At 40.7% G+C, this 8,647-nt stretch overlaps 1 protein-coding gene across 2 annotated transcripts in view; it reads right to left on the bottom strand.

The window, feature by feature from the left end:
- Positions 1 to 3,468, bottom strand: part of LOC134533043 (cytochrome P450 6k1-like) — a 32,827-nt gene extending 29,359 nt beyond the window's left edge. Inside the window, exon 1 of one of the 2 annotated variants that reach the window (XM_063370212.1) lies at positions 3,164 to 3,468. The gene's annotated coding sequence lies outside the window, so the exon portion shown is untranslated. The remainder of the gene's footprint in view (positions 1 to 3,163) is intronic. The other variant, XM_063370213.1, reaches the window with a different exon arrangement.
- Positions 3,469 to 8,647: the final 5,179 nt, after the last annotated feature.

Below are 8,647 nucleotides of genomic sequence, written 5' to 3' on the forward strand. Positions count from 1 at the left end.
GCTGCACCGGCGATTCTATAAGTATCCAGACAACTATTTGGAAGGTAAAAATAAATAATAATAATAAAAAATAGCTGACATTCTTTTAGGTGCACTTTGCAGTAATTTTTTTTAGGCGAAATGGTGTTTTGAGGAGGTATTTGGAAGCAGAAATGAAACGCTCCGTTGCCGTCCTGAGACTGCTGAGGGCTCTGATTATGTGAAGTGGCACGGGGAATAGGATTTTGCTGTCGGTTAATTTCTGGGGTGAGGGACGAGGGTGATTGGCCGAGGAAAACTGGTCTTGAAATAAGTAAACACTTTTACTACGGATCCTAGACAATTGACTCTTAAGGCTGGTATTCCAAGAAGAAGAAAAAAGTGGTTTGGTGTTTAGATAATATGCTACACATGTACCCTAACTGTATACATAGTGCATGATAGGACACAGCCAGGGTTTTTGGTGTCCTATCTGTTGCCCATCTGTTGCCTAAATTCCGCGCATGCGCAGAGCTAAGTTCTTTGTTGATATGTCCAGATGGCGGACCCACGTCTGGCAACATAAACTCGTCTATAGTCACTTTTTGTGATCGCTGGAGGACGTACCAAGCGTGTAGGTGTGACAAATGAAACTTTATGATGGCAAAACTATCCTGGAATCCTTTTTGTACACTTTAATGGAAATAACAAGAAATAATCGCAACTTAAACAGGGCTTTAGAAAAACGGTTCTGTTTTTGTGCGATGGTGCTGCTACCTCTAGTATTTCTGCCGTAACAATTTTATCCGTTAGAATGCTCTTAAAACCAGTTTCTAGCCTCGCGCAGGGCGCCGTTCATTAAAAGCGACGGTGGCCGATTTGTTTCTTTACTGGGATTCGGTTTTGACACGTTATAGTTAAGTTACGTTTTTATCCCAACAAGGCCGTGCTTATTCGCTACCTCACCCGAGCGTTTTGAAACACCGCCAAAAGAGACTTCGTTAAAAATAAAATATTTCCAATTTAAAATGGCGTTTGCGTTTTTGTAAACATTGCGTCGTCCTTAAGGCTAAAGGGTCCAAGAAGGTACTCGGAAACAGCCAGTGTTTGCAAGCTCGCACACGGGAGGTCGAGCTGGTCAGCGGAAGGGCGTGGTCGCGGTGACGCTACCTGTGCAAAATCCGATAAGGGGTTAACACCACCCCCTCTAGTTTTTTCTTTGTCAACCCGGCACTCTTAGGCATCAGTTCTTTCCGTCCCGGGGCCCTCAAGGGCATCGTATACGGAATACGGTGGGTACGCAACTCAGGAAAAACCGTCAGAGCCCCGGCTATGACGAGAGGCTGAGGCTACCCATCGCAGCATCGTAACCCTAACACACTCATAACCAGACAGTGACTGTGTACTTAGCCCTTAAGGTGGGTTTACGATTGAAAATTAAGAATTAAGACTTAAGACTTAGTCGTGTACTTACCATATGACTCTATGTAAACTAGTGGAATGGTTTATGATTGTCGTGTGTGAATTTTGACGGGTCGTGTGCGCAGTGGCGTAGCGTGCCATCTCGGCGCCTGGGGCGGGAAACCCATTTTGCCGCCCCCATTCTATAGGTGCTTAATTAAAATTAAATTTCACATGCAATGAGGTACCTTTTATTGAAGTTAAAATAGGATGAGCGGTTTTACAAGCGGATTCTACGGGCCTTATGAGCAGCGAAGTCAGAAATAACTTTGTCAAAATCAATATTAGCAGCCAATTCTTGTTCAATCGACAATATAGTCAAGTTTGATAGTATAGCGGAGTTATGTTCTTATATATTTTTAATGCCTTTTTGGTAATTATATTTAATTTTTGGAGCTCCGAAGTATATGATCAAATTATAATTTTTCGGGGGAATTGTTAAAGTATTTTTTTAGTATTATTATATAGCTATTTTTTATAAGTAGTAATAGGGTATGTATTTTATGATGGATGCACCGATTTGTGATGAAACGATTTTATGATACATATATATATATATTTATTAAATGTTGTCATATAAATTTTGCGTCTTTTTAACTTGCTGCCTCCTCTCACTGTTCGCAACCTTATTAGTATTTTTTAAGCCTGCTATTAGTTTGGGTTTTAATATTGTTTTGGGTTTACCTGCGCTCGCGGTACGGGGCAATATATGAGTTTTACTGTGTCCCGGTTTGCGGAAGATGTTTGGTTTGCCTTGGGTTAAGGTCAAACTTTACAGTTCAATGCGTAGTACTAAATTCAATGAGTGCGAAAGAGAGGCATCGACACGGGCCGACGCGTGAAACAAAAGATTTTGTATGAGTAATTAACATAATAAGGAGTGCCGCTCAACTCGGCTCGCGCGCGCCGGGCGGCGCGGCGTGATGCGATGTTGCCGTTCGTATGTAAACAAACAAACGTTATAAAGAGCTCTGTCAGTGATTTCGCAGTTTTTCTTTTAAATAAATATTAAAAAATTGTTGGTGCGCAAAATTTTAGATAAAAATGGAACATTATAGTGTGTCTGACACATGTAATGAATGAATCATAGATCAGATCTCAACCCGCTTCACCGGCGACCCGCCCCCGCGGGCTGCCGCCCGGGGCGGGCCGCCCCCTCCGCCCCACCCACGCTACGCCACTGCGTGTGCGAACCATATGATGACTTAAGACTTAACAGAAATGGTTATATTTTATATTTTTCGTTAAGTCTTAAGGGAAGCGACCAATCACAACAAACCGGAACCTTTCATCCGGAAGTTTATGTTTTATTATTGGACCGAGCGAGGCAGTATTTTGGGTTAGAATTCGTATATTTGTCATTTGTAATCATCATCCATTTCGAAAAATAGATATCCCATTTGTCAATAACCTATTTCAAACCTGCTTCTCCGTTTCGAACAATGGCCGACCATGTGTTTTGTGCTGTGATTGGTTAGAATTAACGACTTCTATGTCAATCGTAGACTGGAAAATGTAGTTTTGACTTAATCGTGTGCTCGATGTTAAGTTATAATTCTTAAGGAAATCAATCGTAAACCCAGCTTTATGCCTCGATCCACCACATCACACTGGGACCCGTGGCACGGTGGAAGACCATCCAGCCTCTCCTAGCTGCGCAGTCTAGTAGCCGGAGCTGTATCGCCGCTCACTGGGTCAGCTGTTCACAGGGCTCCGAGCGATGGCAGCACCACCACCACCTCACCTGTGACCGGAGCCGGCGACGGCAGGAACGACAAGCAGCGGGTAGCGCTGCCGGCGACGCAATGCCCGCCGCGCGACGAGGCGCCGCTCTTGGCGGGGCGCCAAGGCCTTGGGTCGCGCCGAGATAACCTCCTGCCACCGCGGCCTGCGATGCTACGAGCGGCCTTCGCGCCGAACCGCTTCGCACTAGGTCCAGGGTCTCCACTGCTACTACTATCGTAATACGTCTACTACCTTTTTTTTTTAAAAAATACATTTTTTTATGTGTAAACATCTTAGCTCTCGGTACAAGGCATTTGGTACGGGAGTAATTTCGCGAAAATGGAACGGAAGTCGACGAACGGAAATGTGTCAAAAAGATGGCGGATCCACGTGTAGCAACATAACCCCGTAAATAGCAAAATTCGTATTGGTGTGTCAAATGAAACTTAATGATAGTGAAACTTTCCTGGAATATATTTAGTCAACTAAAATAGTAATAGTAAAAAGTAATCACATTTTTTTTTTTAGAAAACTGCCATTACAATGATTATAATACATATACTTCTTCTAATTTCGCAAGAGGCTCATTAGTGCAGAGGTAGAGCACGCGCTTGGTAACCACAATGGCACGTGATTCAAATATCGTCATTGGATTTTTTTAAATACAATTATAATATAATATCATAATAATATTGAATCAGCTCAATAAGGATAAAGTTTGTTTGTAGGAAGTGTTGTCAGACTGATTTCAACCAAATGAGCAGAAACAAATGTACAAACATATAATGGTGGCTCGCTGTTAGGAAAGGTTTTGATGGATATTAAAAACGGAAGAAAACGAGCTTCTACTGCGCAGCTTAGGTCCCTCCCCTTCTTTGCGACGGAGAGGGGAGTGCTATGGAAAGAAAACATGAGTACGGTACACACCATACTGAAAGCATCACGCTGCTGTTGTGTAGTCGGTTCGCCTACTGTAATACTTGAAATATGTACGATTTACTATATCCCTTTCAGAGCGGTTACTGTCGGAACAGCAAAACACGTTTTTACAGTATACATTACACTGAAACCAAAATACATTTTTCAGTTTACTTACCCACTGTAGTTCTTCAATGCCAGACAACTCGCTGTCCCTTTCAGAGTGATTTCTGTCATCACTGTAGCTATCGGTGTCACCTGAAATGTCAGTTTCTCCACAGCGATATCAATTGCCCCTTCCTGTGTTCTATATCCGTTTTCAATTGTTTGTACATGTGCACATACTGATTTCCATTTGTCCTGATCTATCTCGGAGAACCGTTGATTGCACAAAGCGATTGCACTATTAATGTTCAAATCAACATTTCGTTGCGCAACCCATTATTTAACGTCCGCCCAGATGAGTTCAATGGAGTTTTAATCAGGGTGGTATGGAGGAAGACGTAAAACTCGGTGAGAGTACTGTGACATAAGCTCGTCAATAACGTAACTCTTATGTAGTTCTTTGTGTTTTTTATTATTTCGTACAACTCTGGTTTCAACATGTCGGGCCGGAATGCAATACCCTTTTCACATAACCATGTCTTCATGTCCTCTTTCTTGGAGTTGGAGTTAGGACACTTTTCACGGAGTTTATTGTGATACGGTGCATTGTCTATTACCAGAACACTGTTTTCTGGAATATTAGGTATAAGCTTCTCTAATACCCATTTTTCGTAATTAGTGGCGTTCATTTCATTGTGATAGTCACCTGTAGCTTGCTTTGAACGCCACATTAACAACGCGTCCAGGCTTTCTTTCAGACATTTTCCCCCGGGGGGGCAGTTAAAAGTTTTGGGGGGGGGGAGGGGGGGGAGAGAGATGGGGAAGGAATGAGAAGAAAAATTTTTTCTGTTAGGTCAAGCAATTATTATTAGACCTTTAAACTTCAATTTCATGTAAAAAAATTACCATATTACAAAATAATGAACGTTAATAAACAAACTAAATATTTAAATGCTAAAGCCTACTTTGATTGTTTTTTTACAGAAATCGTATCCGACGACCTTTTTTCATTGCATACAAATCAACTGTTTTTTATAGAAACTCCTCAGTCGGAATCTCAGGAGCCTCGATACTTATCATCATGCAATGAAATAGGGTTTCCGGTAGCATTCTAGATCTTGTCTTATTCAAAATTCTGTTCATTGTACTAAAAGATCTTTCCACCGAAGCTGTAGTCACAGGAATGGTAAGAATAATTTCGCAAAGTTTTTGTAACTCGCAGTAGCCTACATCAGCCTCAAGGAGTTTTATCACTGGACTCTCGTCCAATTTGAATTGCCCGCTATGAATCATGGATCGTATAAAAAATTGGAAGGATTTCAAGTCTGCAAGTACACCTTCGACATCGAGCATAGGAAAGTGTGCGCAAAACTTACTTGCATCATTGTCTTTTAATTCTAATAATGATTTAAATGTGTCAAAGTGGCTTGAAAATACCAGGATATCTATCGATTTGTCGTTGAACCTGTCTTCAATTTCTTGGAGGACACTTTCACTGTATTCTTTCATACCCTTGAATGTTTTTTTTGAATCTTCATCAGCAACTAGGCACACCTCAGATCCAAACTTCTCTGTTATTTCGCTTCGGACATTTTTTTGCAAGTCGCTGTTGATGTCTCCACACTGGTCTGCAATATCTCGTAAGTGAAGTTTTGTTGTAGTAATTAGAGGAATGACTTTGGTCAAACTCAAATCCTTTCTCTGCAAAGCATTACTCAGGTAAGAGAGTGCACTGAGGAGTTCATTCATCACATGACAAGTTATGAGAAAACTCTCATTTCTGATTTCCAGCAAAATTCCCCCAGCTAATGACGCGAGGTCTGCTCCTTCTTTATGAATGTGCTCACAAGCCATCAAAATAGACTTCAAGCATCTTAAGACAGTATTCACTACCTTGTAGTGGGACAACCATCTCACTTCAATACATTCTGGAATCTTGAGAACTGGATCATTTACTACTGCTTGAATTTCATGCAAAATGTTTTCTTTTTTTGGTGACTTACTAAACAGCTTATAAATGTCTTTCAAAACATGGAAAAACCTTTTGACTTTTTGATTTTTATTCCTGCAGGAAGCTGCTGCCAGGGACAAGATGTGTGCTCTACAGTGTATGTAAATAACTTCCTTGTTCGCCTTCTCTGAAAGCTTCCTTCTTACACCTCCAATGTTTCCAGCCATATTAGAAGCACCATCAAATCCAAAGGCAATAATATTTTCATAATTTAAATCAAGAGCAGCAAGTTCCTTGTCAATTGCATCTGCAATAGTTTCTGCCTTTCCATTTGGGATTTTAACTATTGCTAAGAACTTTTCCACTGGTACTTTATAACATGTCATTGTATTCCCACCATACATGTGTGAGTTAAAGGGCAAAGATAAAGAGGTGCGTTCGGGAACATAATACCGTGGGGGCGAGCACTTGAGACACACATGCTGGACTCTGCTAACTGCATCTATAACAAAGGATGCCTGGCAAACCGATTGCAATCATTTATAAAAACTTAACATACTGAAAGAGGGACTGCATAATAGACATGGCCATGAACCAGTTTTTAATCAATTTACATGAAGATTGTGACTGTAACGAATTTCTTTCCTTAACAAGTAACATTAAAATGGATTCCAATTTTATATTTTGAATATTCCCCGGGGGGGGGGGGGGGGGGGGCTCGGGGAGAACTCCGGGGGGGCAAAGCCCCCCCGGAGAAGTGCCTGAAAGAAACACTGAACGCGTCCTTGATAAAACCCATTTCACCACCTGCGTGAACAATTGTCACTCACTCGCCTTTAGATACTGGTTTCAACAGGCCTGCATTGCTTTCGTCACTCCATGATTTTGCTGTACAGTGCGAGCTCAGTATATACGTCTCGTCCATGTACACTATAGGCCTGCCTTGCTGCCTAGCTTCCTTTCTCTCTCTTTGGTACACAATCCGTTTGTATCTTATTTCTTGCCTCTCTGTAAGTACAGAACGGTTTGTTCTCGTTTTCTTCCATCTAAATCCCAATTCCCGTACGATTTTTCGCAAGCTTGTTGCTCCTCCTTTAAAACCAATACTCTGTCGCAGTTCTTGTAGTAGTCTTGGGATAGTAGGGGCGATTTTCTGATTTATATAAAAAATGTGAATACTTCGTCGCACAACATACTTATCAGAATCGTCAAGTCCCGTAACATGCTTCGTACGCGTCCTATGTTTGTTTGGTATTACGAAACTTGTGCCATCGCTGATTGCAATACTCTGCATCTCTTTGGTAATCTGGGTAACAACATTTTTAGACAAGCCTGTAGCCGCAGCAACACGTTTTCGTACTTCGGCAAAAGGGATTATGGGCTCTTGAGCTTGTTTTTCATTTTTCATGAACTCAATTACATTCGCAATAACTTCTCGCGTTTGACTATGCAGAACCTTGTGTTTCAGCTTCGAACGTATTGAAGGCATTGTTACGTACCTCAAGAAAACATGCACACAAACTCCGACAATTCTCACAGAACTCTGTTAAATACGTATATTAATTCACGAACACAACACTACCACGGAAAGAGGAAGACTGATATATTCACGCACGATAGTAGTCTACTAGACAGCCGTGCGCTATCGCTGGTCTTGGCAGGCACAACCAACCAGAGCACGGGCGCCGCTTGGACTATCAGGTGGGGGGGGGGTTTACGATCTGCGCGTCTCAAGGCCCTTCCTAGCCTGCGCGAGTTGCTTAGTATTATAATGTGTGTTTTAAAATTGTTCAGGTTTATATTTTAGTAATGCGTAGAAGTATAACTTCTAACGTGAACGGAAATTTTATAGTATTAACTGTTTAGTGAATTTTAACAAGATATGAAGTATTTTAATAAAATTCCTTGTCGAAAATCAGGTCTAAAGCCGGGGTTTTATCGCAGCTGTATCTAATACGTAGTTTAAAAAATCCGGTTGTTTCGTGCTGTTTATTGCTATCTGCAACGTTTACGATTCAGGCAGCGAATTCTAGCGGTGGGTGCAGAAAGTAAGTTTGTGATTCGCGTCTAGAAAATTTTGTATGTACTTGAATAGCTAATATTTTATTGATACATATATAATTTATATATATATATATATATATATATATATATATATCACGCTCGGCATTATTTTAAGGAATTAATTATACTTTAAATATCAATGGCGAATACTAAAAGTCTCTCTCACATTTTTTTTTTTTAATTTAAAAGCCATAAGAGAGTAAATGTTCCTTTTGGAACGACGACGGTCAAAGTTGTTCTGTGCCTTCTTTTATTTCAACAGAAGAAAAAAAAATCATTTGGTTAAATTGACCACTTAACCAAAATTAGTATATTCATCAGTTACAGATTACTGTTACTCGGTACCACACGCAACCTTACTATTATTTAAGTGCTATTCGTGTACATCTATCACTACAGTTCTTTTGAATTTGTTGTTTTGTCACTAATTTTGTCACTATTTACTCAGTAAACGTTATTTTCTGT

Source organism: Bacillus rossius, chromosome 6 (assembly GCF_032445375.1).
Source record: "Bacillus rossius redtenbacheri isolate Brsri chromosome 6, Brsri_v3, whole genome shotgun sequence".
Lineage (NCBI taxonomy): Eukaryota > Metazoa > Arthropoda > Insecta > Phasmatodea > Bacillidae > Bacillus > Bacillus rossius.